The sequence below is a fragment of the Ovis aries genome, chromosome 3, assembly GCF_016772045.2.
Source record: "Ovis aries strain OAR_USU_Benz2616 breed Rambouillet chromosome 3, ARS-UI_Ramb_v3.0, whole genome shotgun sequence".
Lineage (NCBI taxonomy): Eukaryota > Metazoa > Chordata > Mammalia > Artiodactyla > Bovidae > Ovis > Ovis aries.
Window position 1 is genome coordinate 196,986,967 of NC_056056.1, and position 13,143 is coordinate 197,000,109.

Sequence of the window (13,143 nt, forward strand, 5' to 3'; positions counted from 1 at the left end):
TCCTCCAGAGGGACACATATTCTTCCAGAATTTCTCCATTTAAGTAAATATGAATAACTATTTTTATTCTTCCCCCTTTTCCTCAAAAAGAATAGCATCTTTACTATTCTGCACAACCTTCTTGGAGATATTTTCATATCAATAATACAAAGCTTCTTTATTTTTAAATATACTTTCAGAATATTCCATCATGAGGAAATACCATAATTTATTTAACAATTTACCCACTGATGGGCAAGTCGGTTGTTTCCAATGCTTTCCAGCTGTTACAAACCGTGCTGCATTAAATAGCTTTGTATGTGTATCATTTTGTACCCCTGTACAAGTGTTAAAGGATAAATTTCAACAGCAGAATTTTGGGGTCAATGGGTATTGGCATTTGTAATTTTGGTAAATATTGCCAAACTGACTTCCATGAAGGTTGTACCAATTTGCATTACCACCAACAGTGTATGAGTGCTTGCTGATTCATAACCAAGCTTGTTAATTAAATTTTTGAATTTTTGCTGATCTGATGAGTTAAAACAGGATCAGTGTAGCTGTAATTTGCATTTTTCTTATGAGTGACATTGGGGATTCTTTCATTTCGTTAAGAGCCACTTGCATTTTGTTTTTGTTTTCTGAAGGTTTGGATTTATTTACTTATTATTATATTCTTTACATTGTTTTATATTTGGTCATTTTTAAAAACCAATTCATAGGAGATGGTAACATGTTAAATACTTGCAAATATTTCACCCGTTTTGTCACTTAACTTCACTTTTTTGAACTTTGCTACAGTGTTTTATATCATGCAGAATTGTTATGGCTTCTGAATTTATTGTTGTTCAGTTGCTCAGTTGTGTCTGACTCTTTTTGACCTCATGGACTGCAGCACACTAGGATTCCTGTCCCTCACCATCTTCTGGAGCTTGCTCAAATCATGTCCATTGAGTTGGTGATGCCATCCAACCATCTTGTCCTCTATCATTCCCTTCTCCTCCTGCCTTCAATCTTTCCTCACATCAGGATCTTTTCGAATGAGTCAGCTCTTTGTATCAAAGTAATGGAGCTTCAGCTTCAGCATCAGTCCTTCCAATGAATATTCAGAACTGATTTCCTTCAGGATTGTGTGGTTTGGTCTCCATGCAGTCCAAGGGACTTTTATGAATCTTCTCCAACAGCACAGTTCTAAAGCATTGATTCACTGGTGCTCAGCTGTCATAATTATAGTAGCTCATCCCAAGATTAAAAAGAATTTTTCCATGTTTTCTTTGTCATATGTATGATTTCATTATTTACATTTAAAGTCTTTCATTCACTTGGTATTTATCCTGGCATATAGTATGAAGTATACTATGCCAACATTCTTTGTTTTCTCTTACTGGTTTGGGCACCTATTAAATTCCTGAATATATTTGACTCTATTTATGGACATTTTATTATGTTTTACTTGCTCCTCTACTTATGTACTGATGTCACACCATTTTAATTATTGAGACTTTGTAATGTGTTTTTATATCAGATAAGGCAAACTCACCTCTTTGTTTTGCTAAGTTTTCCTGATTTTTCTTTGTTTATTTTTGTTTATAAACTGTAGAATTAGCTCATGTTAAATCTGGAGATCAATCAAGATGGTGGGGTAAAGGGATGTAGAGCTTACCTGCCCTCAAGAACATATCAGAAAATACATCTAAATATGGAATAAATTTCACTAGAAATTGGCAGAAGGACTCCTATACAATCAAGGCTATAAGAAAGATATACATGTAATCAGGTAGGAAGTAAAGAAAAGAGATTGAGTTGGGATCTTTGCTCTTGGGAGAGACTCAGAGGAAAAGGGAGAATTTGTCAGACACCTGCCCTGGGGAGTGAGCAGTGAGAGCTATGGATTGGGCACCCCAGTCCTGGAAGAAGCGCCCCCTTGGCTGGCTGGGGGACCATTGGAACTAACAGGGGAGCTGTGAGAAGCCTGGATTCTGCTCCTGAGGAGCACATGCACACTGGCTTGCCCCCAGGACGGGCAGAAGGAGGTGGTCAAGTGGCTGCTTGGTTTCCCACAGCCACCTTGGTGCATGTCCCAGACCCAGTCGAATGAATATTCCAGCCCCATTCACTCTTTACATCTCTGTGTGGTGTTGGATCTAGGGCGGCTACTACTGAGCAGAAGACATAACTCAGGGATCCAGAGACTACCCAGACCCAGGGCAAGTCTGGTGGAGTGGCTGTGGTCATGGCTGGTGCCTTCTCAAGCTGTGCATCAGAAGCAGCCCAGAGCTCTGAGAGCAGCCCTTCCACCCCAGCTCACGCCCCAGTACATGCTAAGTGTCCATGTGGGGCCCTGTCTGCCCTGTGGTGTGCCTCCACAGTACAAAGGAGTTTGGTGGAGGCTGGGGGCCAGTGACTGACTGTGAAGGATGAGGAATACTTGGACCTCAGGCTGCAACTGAGCTAAGGGACACACTTGCAGGTGCTTGCACAGGCAGTGCGGCGCAGAAAGCTTGGACCTCTGCTATGGCTGACACAAGCTGATAGCTGCATGGGCCCGCTTGCTTCAACAGTCACCAACACTGGGGCATAGGTTCCAGTGTGAGGACAGGGGAAAACCTACACTTTAAGGCAGCTGTGGTTTTTCCTTGGTGGTTAAATGGTAAAGAATCCACCTGCTAATACAGCAGACATGGGTTTGATCTCTGATCCAGGAAGATCCCACATGCTTCAGAGCAACTAAGCCTGTGCGCCACAACTACTGAGCCTGTGTGCTGCAACTACTGAGGCGCTTGCACCCTAAAACCTGTGCTCCACAAGAGAAGCCACTGCAAAGAGAAGCCCACCTACCGCAACAAGAGTAACCCTTGCTTGCCATGCCTAGAGAAAAGCCTGAGCAACAAGGAAGACCCAGCAAAGCCAAAAATAAATAAATAAGTAAAACTATTTTAAAAAAGAACTTGCCATTTTTTAGCACTTAACTCCAGCTCCAGCCCTTCCATTTCCAGTTTCACTCCCTACCAAGGGGATAGCTGTCATCACACCCTGACTAAGATGTGATTTGCACCCATGTCAAATCCAGCTCTCCCATTAAATCACTGAGTGTGTGCAGTCTGAATAGGGATGTTCCCACATAAGAACACCCCTTCAAGACTGCAACAGGCAACTGTTTCACACTAAATTCATGGAGTAAGAGAAAGTCAAGCAAAATGAAAAGACAGAAGAAATGCTCTCAGTTTAAAGAGCAAGAGAAAGCCCTTGAAAAATCAGATAATGAAACAGAAATAAAGAATTCAAAGCACTGGCAGTCAAAATGTTAGCTGAATTAGGGTAAAGAATAGATGAACACAGTGAAAAATTTACAAAGAACTAGAAAATATAAAAAAGACTCAATCAGAAATGAAGAATTCAATAGCCTAAATAAAAAACACACTAGAAGGAATGAATAGCAGATTGATACAGAAGAAAGCATGAGTGATCAATGAAACCAAGAGTTAGTTTTTTGAAAACATAAAATTGATAAACATTTATCCAGGCTCACCAAGAAGAAAAGAGAGGACCCAAATAAAATAAGAACTGAAAGAGGAGATACCGTAGAGATACATACTGATACCATAGAGATACAAAACAAAAAACAAACAACAAAAAAAAAAACGTAAAATACTACCATGAGTCAGATGCCAATTAATTGGGTAACCTAAAAGAAATGGACAGATTTCTAGAAACATACAGTATGTCAAGATTGAGTCAAGAAAAATAGATAATTTGAACAAACCAATCACCAGTGGTGAAACTGCATTTGTAATTTAAAAACTCCCAGCAAACAAAAGTCCAAGACTGGATGACTACACAGGGGAATTTTACGAAACATATAAAGAAGGACTAATGCCTATCTTTCTCAAACTATTCCAAAAAATTGAAGAGGACAGAAACTCCCAAGTTTATTCTACTAGGCCACCCTGATACCAAAACCGGACAAAGGCACTATAATAAAGGAAAATTACAGGCTAATTTCTTTGATGACTATATATGTAAAAATCCTTAATAACATACTAGAAAAGTGATTCAACAATATACAAAAAGGATCATACACCATGATCAAGTTGGTTTTATTCTAGGGACACAAGGATGGTTCAATTTGACAAATCCATCGATGTGATATACCATGTTAACAAAAGGAAGGATAATAATTACATGAGCATCTTAATAGATGCAAAAAAAATTTCACAAAATGCAACATTTATTCGTGATAAAAGCTCTCATCAAAGTGAATACACAGGGAATATATCTTCTTGCTCAGTTGTGTCTGACTCTTTGCAACCTCACAGACTGTAGCCCGCCAGGCTCCTCTGTCCACGGGATTTCCCAGACAAGAATGCTGGAGTGGATTGCCATTTCCTCCTCCAGGGGATCTTCCCAACCCAGGAATTGAACGCTCTCTTGCATCTCCTGCATTGGCAGATGGATTCTTTACCAAATGCACCACCTGGGAAGCCCACATATCTTCTTGGACATAATAAAATTCATTTAGGACATGCTGACAACTAATATCATATTCAATAGTGAAAAGCTTTTTATATATTTATATAAAATATAAAAATATATTTTTATATATTTACTTTTACCTTTATCCATTTTTTCTCTTTGTCTTCCTTTGGTTTGTTTTTTGGCTTTTATTCTAATTATTCCAATTTCCCTCTGAGTACTGCTTTATCTTTCTCTTGTAGTTTTCTGAGATGTGGTTTTTCACTATTGCTATTCTTTGTAAGTTTTGTAATTTTGATTTGTAAGTCCTCTGACCCAAAAGTTGTTCAAGAGAACTTAATTTTTTAAACCTTCAAACTTAAGTATCTTTTAGGTTTACGAACTTTTCCATGGGTGTCTCACTGTACTGTCTCATGATCAGGGAATATGTCTTAGGTGATTTCTACTTTTGAGGATTTATTGAAATTAATTTCCTTTGTGACTTAATATATAATCTATTTTCATGAGTATTCTATGGGCTCTTGAAGATATATTCTTTATTTTCAGAATAAGAGTTTGATATAAATTACAGTTTGCCTCATTAATGTTACTATTTAGTTTTTCTATGTATAGCTTATTTTTTTCTACTCAATCTTTCTAAAATCAAGAGAAATAAATTAGAATATCTTATTACTGGTTTGTTTTTGTGCATTTCTCCTTGTATGTTCCATAATTTTATACATGTTGCAGCAGTTGCTTATATCTTTATTCATAACTGTACTCGTTATAATCTAAAGTTCTATTCCTGTTTGATTCAAGTCTTCTGGGACTAAATCGCATTTGCTTTTAGATATGATTGTGACTTTTGATTTCCATGTTCTTGCATTGCCTAATATGCGTGTGCTCAGTTGCTCAGTCGTGTCCAATTCTTTGGTGACTCCATGGACTACAGCCCACCACGCTCCTCAGTCCATGGAATTTTCCAGGCAAGAAGACTGGAGTGGGTTGACATTTCCTACTCAGGGAATCTTCCTCACCCAGGGACTGAACCCATGTTTATTTCGTCTCCTGTAGTGGCAGGAGGCTTCTTTACAAATAGCCTGTGCCGCCGCTGCACTCACTGGCTGGCCCGGTGCGGGCGCCAGGCTCCTGCCACAGGAGGGGCCCACACTAGGGCAGCAGCCACCACTTCGGCCGGCCCCGGCCCCGCCGGAGCCCCCTGCTCTGTCGGGCGATGAATTGTCACTACGAAGGGCTGGGGGTTCGGCACCACGCCAGCGAGGAGGAGCTCAAGAAGGCCTATCGGAAGCTGGCCCAGAAATGGCACCCGGATAAAAATCTGGATAATGTCGCAGAAGCAGCTGAACAATTTAAACTAATCCAAGTGGCGTATGATGTGTTGAGTGACCCTCAGGAAGGAGCGTGGTACGATGATCCTAGAGAAGCTCTGGTGAAAGGTGGACGTGACGGAGTGTATCAAGATGACAGCTTAGATTTGCTTCACTATTTCACTGTGACCTGTTACTCTGGTTATGACGATGATGAAAAGGGCTTTTATACGGTGTACTGTAATGACTTTGACATGATTGCACAGGAAGAACTAGAATCTGCTTTAGAAGAGGACATGGAAGATTTCCCAACTTTTGGAGACTCCCAGAGTGACTATGATATGGCAGTCCACCATTCTATGCTTACCGGCAGAGTTTCTGCACTCAGAATTTTTCTTGGAAAGAATATAATACACAGCAGGCTTCAAACGGCTGGAAGAAACGAGGCATGGAAAAAGAAAACAAAAGAAAAAGCGAGGAAAAGTGAGGAAAGAAGAAGGAAAGAGAATGAACTTGTCCATCAGCAGATTGCTTTCATCCGAAAAAGGGATAGAAAAGTGCAGGCTCATTGAAAGCTTGTGGAAGAAGAAAATGCAGAGAAGGCGAGGAAAGCCGAGGCGATGAGGTGGCAGCAGAAGCTGAAACAGGCCAAACTGGCAGAGCAGTACAGACAGCAGAGCTGGATGGCAGTGGCTGACTCGGAGAAGGAGCTCAGGGAGATGGAGGCGCAGTATGAAAAGCAATTTGGAGATGGATCAGGTGAAGATTAAACGGAAGAACCGGAGGAGCTCAGAGATGGACAGGACGGTAAGGACAGCGACGAGGCCCACGACGCAAGACTTTCAAGACCGAAAAGGCTCTGAGGAATCATGAAAAATCAAAGAAGCATTGGGAAATGGCTGCCTTGTTAAAACAATAGTTGGAGGAGGAGGAGGAAGCAAATTTTTCAGGACTTCAAACTGGTGAAAACAGCCTGAATGCGAATTCCGAGGAAGAAATGGAGGAGGCGCCAAAACAAAAGCTTTCTAAAAAACAGAAGAAAAAGAAACAGAAACCAGCACAGAACTGCGATGATTCTTTCAATGAAAATGGTACTGGAGAAGGAGTAAAGGTTGACCCGGAAGATACCAACCTAAAGAAAACAGTACCAAAGAATTGGAAGATAGTCTCCAAGAAAATGTTGGGGTCACAGACACGGTGGAACTGTGCTATGACCCAAAAACTGAGGCTAGAACTGTTTCTAAACCCAAAGGAAAGAAAGCCAAAGATACTAAAAAGTCTGTCAGAGTACCTGCTGAACCACAGACAATGAGTGATGTGCTTATCAGCTGTACAACCTGCCACAGTGAATTTCCATCCAGGAATAAACTTTTTGATCATCTAAAGGCCACCGGTCATGCAAGAGCACCTTCATCCTTAACATCTTTAAGCAGTGTAACAAATAGTCGAAACAAAAAAGAGAAACTTAAAAATGGATAGAAATTCTGCCAATGCTTTTTCCTTTCTATGGTCTCTAGATTTTGAAACCAAAAACTGAAATGAAATCATCTAAAGAGTTAAAATTTCAGTGATCTGCAATTTATTGCATTGTGGAAGATTACTTTTTATCTTGCAAAAACATTTTAAAAAATATATTTTTAAACATGTCATTAGTGACTGAATTCTACTTGTGCCATCTGAAATTGACTTGAATGTCTCAAAACAGGTAAATATTGTAAAGTATGCATTCTTGACTTTGTTGGCTCATGTGGATGGAAATCAACAAGGAGAATTAAATTATTTTAACACATTAAAAAAAGAAATATAACTTTTAACAATGATTTTTAAAGAAAGTGTTTCACAAAGTAATTTGCTTTATGTACTTATGATATTTATAGAAGTTTTAATTTTTGTTATAGTGGTTATTTTATTTAATATTCTTAGACTTTTATTTATTTTGACAATATTTCTTTCCTAATAGAAGCAAAGATAAAATTAGTGTGATGATCTTTCTCATCTACTTTGATCTACCGCCCAATTATATTCAATGTTGTGATCTTTTTCATTGTTTTTATAACACTAATATTACATACGCTAAGATTTTTTATTGCTTGATTTGTTAAGTGATATCTTTTGACACAGAGCTATTAGACACGAGGTAATTAGAGAAAGTCTTTTCTCATCTATTTTTCATCTTTTCCTTCCAATATCATCCACTAGCAACAGTCAAAAATAATCTTCTAATTACATGAGATTATATGAGATGCTATAGAAAAGTGTATATTTTAAAACTTTCCAACCCCATGGACTGTAGGTGGCCAAGCTCCTCTGTACATGGGATTCTCCAGACAAGAATACTGAAGTAGGTTGCAATTCCCTTCTGCAGGGGATCAAACCCAGGTCTCCCATACTGTAGGCAGATTCTTGACTGGCTGAACCACCTTCTCATCAGGGAAGTCTATCTAAAATAATCTTCTAATTAAAAATTTAAATAAATAAAATAAAAATAACATTAGATTATATGATATATTGTAGCAAAATGTATACTTTAAAGTTTTCAGTGGAAAATTTCAAAAACAATATAAGTATTTACAAACAATCCTAACTATCCCTTCACCACTTGTCCTTCCATATCAATAAAATTTAAATTCAAAACCTGGGTAACATGGACTTCCCCAGTGGCTTCAGTTCAGTTCAGTCACTCAGTCGTGTCCGACTCTTTGCAACCCCATGAATCGCAGCAAGCCAGGCCTCCCTGTCCATCACCAACTCCCGGAGTTCACTCAGACTCACATCCATCGAGTCAGTGATGCCATCCAGCCATCTCATCCTCTGTCATCCCTCCTCCTCTTGCCCCCAATCCCTCCCAGCATCAGAGTCTTTTCCAATGAGTCAACTCTTCGCATGAGGTGGTCAAAGTACTGGAGCTTCAGCTTTGGCATCATTCCTTCCAAAGTAATCCCAGGGCTGATCTCCTTCAGAATGGACTGGTTGGATCTCCTTGCAGTCCAAGGGACTCTCAAGAGTCTTCCCCAACAACACAGTTCAAAAGCATCAGTTCTTCGGCGGTCAGCCTTCTTCACAGTCCAACTCTCACATCCATACATGACCACAGGAAAAACCATAGCCTTGACTAGATGGACCTTAGTCCGCAAAGTAATGTCTCTGCTTTTGAATATACTATCTAGGTTGATCACAACTTTTCTTCCAAGGAATAAGCATCTTTTAATTTCATGGCTGCAGTCACCATCTGAGGTGATTTTGGAGCCCCCAAAAATAAAGTCTGACACTGTTTCCATTGTTTCCCCATCTATTTCCCATGAAGTGATGGGACCAGATGCCATGATCTTCGTTTTCTGAATGTTGCGTTTAAGCCAACTTTTTCACTCTCCTCTTTCACTTTCATCAAGAGGCTTTTTTGTTCCTCTTCCCTTTCTGCCATAAGGGTGGTGTCATCTGCATATCTGAGGTTATTGATATTTCTCCCAGCAATCTTGATTCCAGCTTGTGTTTCTTCCAGTCCAGCGTTTCTTATGATGTACTCTGCATAGAAGTTAAATAATCAGGGTGACAATATACAGCCTTGACGTACTTCTTTTCCTATTTGGAACCAGTCTGTTGTTCCATGTCCAGTTCTAACTGTTGCTTCCTGACCTGCATACAGATTTCTCAAGAGGCAGGTTAGGTGGCCCTTTCTTTCAGAATTTTCCACAGTTTATTGTGATCCACACAGTCAAAGGCTTTGGCATAGTCAATAAAGCAGAAATAGATGTTTTTCTGGAACTATCTTCCTTTTTCCATGATCCAGTGGATGTTGGCAATTTGATCTCTGGTTCCTCTCCCTTTTCTAAAACCAGCTTGAACATCAGGGAGTTCACGGTTCACGTATTGCTGAAGCCTGGCTTGGAGAATTTTGAGCATTACTTTACTAGCATGTGAGATAAGTGCAATTGTGTGGTAGTTTGAGCATTCTTTGGCATTGCTTTTCTTTCGGATTGGAATGAAAACTGACCTTTTCCAGTCCTGTGGCCACTGCTGAGTTTTCCAAAGTTGCTGGCATATTGAGTGCAGCACTTTCACAGCATCATCTTTCAGGATTTGAAATAGCTCAACTGGAATTCCATCACCTCCACTAGTTTTGTTCATAGTGATGCTTTCTAAGGCCCACTTGACTTCACATTACATAATGTCTGGCTCTAGATTAGTGATCACATCATCATGATTATCTAGTTCGTGAAGATCTTTTTTGTACAGTTCTTCCCTGTATTCTTGCCACCTCTTCTTAATATCTTCTGCTTCTGTGAGGTCCAGACCATTTCTGTCCCTTATCGAGCCTGTCTTTGCATGAAATGTTCCCTTGGTATCTCTAATTTTCTTGAAAAGATCTCTAGTCTTTCCCATTCTGTTCCTCTATTTCTTTGCATTGATCACTGAAGGAGGCTTTCTTATCTCTTCTTGCTATTCTTTGGAACTCTGCACTCAGATGCTTATATCTTTCCTTTTCTCCTTTGCTTTTCACTTTTCTTTTCACAGCCATTTGCAAGGCCTCCCCAGACAGCCATTTTGCTTTTTTGCATTTCTTTTCCATGGAGATGGTCTTGATCCCTGTCTCCTGTACAATGTCACGAACCTCATTCCATAGTTCATCAGGCACTCTATCTATCAGATCTAGGCCCTTAAATCTATTTCTCACTTCCACTGTATAATCATAAGGGATTTGATTTAGGTCATACATATATGGTCTAGCGGTTTTCCCTACTTTCTTCAATTTAAGTCTGAATTTGGTAATAAGGAGTTCATGATCTGAGTCACAGTCAGCTCCCAGTCTTGTTTTTGTGGACTGTATAGAGCTTCTCCATCTTTGGCTGCAAAGAATATAATCAGTCTCTTGTGTTGTTGGAAGAGGGTGTTTGCTATGACCAGTGCATTTTCTTGGCAAAACTTTATTAGTCTTTGCCCTGCTTCATTCCACATTCCAAGGCCAAATTTACCTGTTACTCCAGGTGTTTCTTGACTTCCTACTTTTGCATTCCAGTCCCCTATAATGAAAAGGACATCTTTTTTGGGTGTTAGTTCTAAAAGGTCGTGTAGTTGTTCATAAAACCGTTCAACTTCAGTTTCTTCAGTGTTACTGGTTGGGGCATAGACTTGGATAACTGTAATATTGAATGGTTTGCCTTGCAGATGAACAGAGATCATTCTGTTGTTTTTGAGATTGCATCTGAGTACTGCATTTCGAACTCTTTTGCTGACCGGGATGGCTACTCCATTTCTTCTGAGGGATTCCTGCCCGCAGTAGTTGATATAATGGTCATCTGAGTTAAATTCACCCATTCCAGTCCATTTTAGTTTGCTGATTCCTAAAATGTCATCTTTCACTCTTGCCATCTCTTGTTTGACCACTTCCAACTTGCCTAGCAACCCAAGGACTGGTGGCTGCACAGCACAGGAGGGCCTAGAGGAGCTATCCCATGTTGAAGGTCAGGAACAGTGGTGGTAAGGAGATACCCTCATCCAAGGTAAGGAGCAGCAGGTGTGCTTTGCTGGAACAGCCGTGAAGAGATACCCCATGCCAAAGTTAGAGAAACCCAAGTAAGATCGTAAGTGTTGCAAGAGGGCATCAGAGGGCAGACTCACTGAAACCATACTCACAGTAAACTAGTCAATCTTATCACACTAGGACCACAGCCTTGTCTAACTCAATGAAACCAAGCCATGCCTATGGTGCAACCCAAGACAGGCGCGTCATGGTGGAGAGGCCTGACAGAATGTGGTCCACTGGAGAAGGGAATGGCAAGTCACTTCAGTATTCTTGCCTTGAGAACCCCATGAACAGTATGAAAAGGCAAAATGATAGGATACCAAAAGAGGAACTCCCCAGGTCATTAGGTGCCCAATATGCTACTGGAGATCAGTGGAGAAATAACTCCAGAAAGAATGTAGGGATGGAGCCAAAGCAAAAACAATACCCCAGTGGTTTAGTGGTAAAGAATCCACCTGCCAATGGTGTAGACTTGGGTTTGATCCCCGGGTTGAGAAGATCTCCTGGAATAGGAAATGGCAAACCACTCCAGTATTCTTGCCTGGGAAATCCCACGGACTGAGGAGCCTGGCGGCTACAGTCCAGGGAGGTCACAAAACATCGGTCATGACTGAGTGACTAAGCACACTTGCATGGGTAACATACTTCAACCTATAGATAATTGGTGTGGGCTTTGCCAGAACAAGCAGCTACAACATTAACCAGAGAGACCTTGCCATAGAGACTGTGTGGCTTCCTTTTAAATTAACATCTCAAAGGGAAAGTCGTGACGTAAGGTAATGATTGAAAGTTCCTCTTTGTAATCATTTATAATTATCAATGGCATCTAAAGATGCTCATTAATTCATCCTCCTAACTCTGGCAACTGTTGTCTTTGATCATGTTCTAGTCCATTACCTACATTATTATTTCTGCATTGTGACAAAAATCTGTCTTCTGTGTATCAGAGCTGTGTACTGGTGGAAGGTGGATAATTTTTATTTTTGTAGAAGTATTATTTGGCATGGTGGCTGTATTAATTTGTGGGGAGTACACAGAGTCTGTCATTAGAGAATTAAAGAATATGCAAGATAAAATTCAGCAACTTTCTGGTTAGTGCCTTGGTTGAGTCTGGTGCCTATAATATTAAACATGATAATTTACAGATTGTTTTTCCCCCCTGGTGATACTTCAGGAGAAATCTAGTGGTTGGGAACCTTTAAATTCCTTGTGCTGGGATTTTTCCACATAAAATGGTGAGTGTGAGAGAAGGAGCTTAAATTTGGATTTTTGTTTCTTCTCTCTTGTCTTTTATTGTCAGTTGTTTATTCAGGAATTCTTTATGGAGTATCTAGAGGAGACAAGGCACTTTGCTCAGCACTGGGTTTACAATGGTAAGCCAGATACACATGGTTTGTGTCTTCATGGATTTTTAGTCTGCAAAGAAGCACATAGCATAGCTATCATTGCAATATGTGTTCTGAGGAAAAAAACATTATATAGGACTCTATAGTAAAGGCAATGAGATGCGATCTGAAGGATGCAAATAATGATGGGGAAGATGGAACAGGAATCAAGAAATCTAGGCGGAGAAAATTGCATCTGTGAGGTACTGAGGGTCTGGTCTTAGCTGAAGAATTGGAAAAAGACAAGAGTCAAGATTGGGAAGGACCTGATATTTGACTGGAAAGGGAAATTGGTGGGTACCAGATTCTGCTGAGATGCACCAGGAGAATTCTGATTTTTCCCAAAAAGTTGGGCCAGCCACATACATAATTTGTGGGACTCATTGAAATAAAAATGCAAGGTGAAAATTCAGAGTTCTTTTCTACAAAAAACTTTTTATTAAGAATTTCAAGACAGTCACAACAGAATATTAAACCA

General features: G+C 40.0%; 1 protein-coding gene and 1 pseudogene across 18 annotated transcripts in view; one reads left to right on the plus strand and one right to left on the minus strand.

Moving 5' to 3' along the window:
• PIK3C2G (phosphatidylinositol-4-phosphate 3-kinase catalytic subunit type 2 gamma) overlaps positions 1-13,143 on the minus strand; it is a 668,476-nt gene that overhangs the window by 43,047 nt on the left and 612,286 nt on the right. The window lies entirely within an intron of this gene.
• On the plus strand, positions 5,666-7,241 carry LOC114114053 (dnaJ homolog subfamily C member 21-like; annotated as a pseudogene).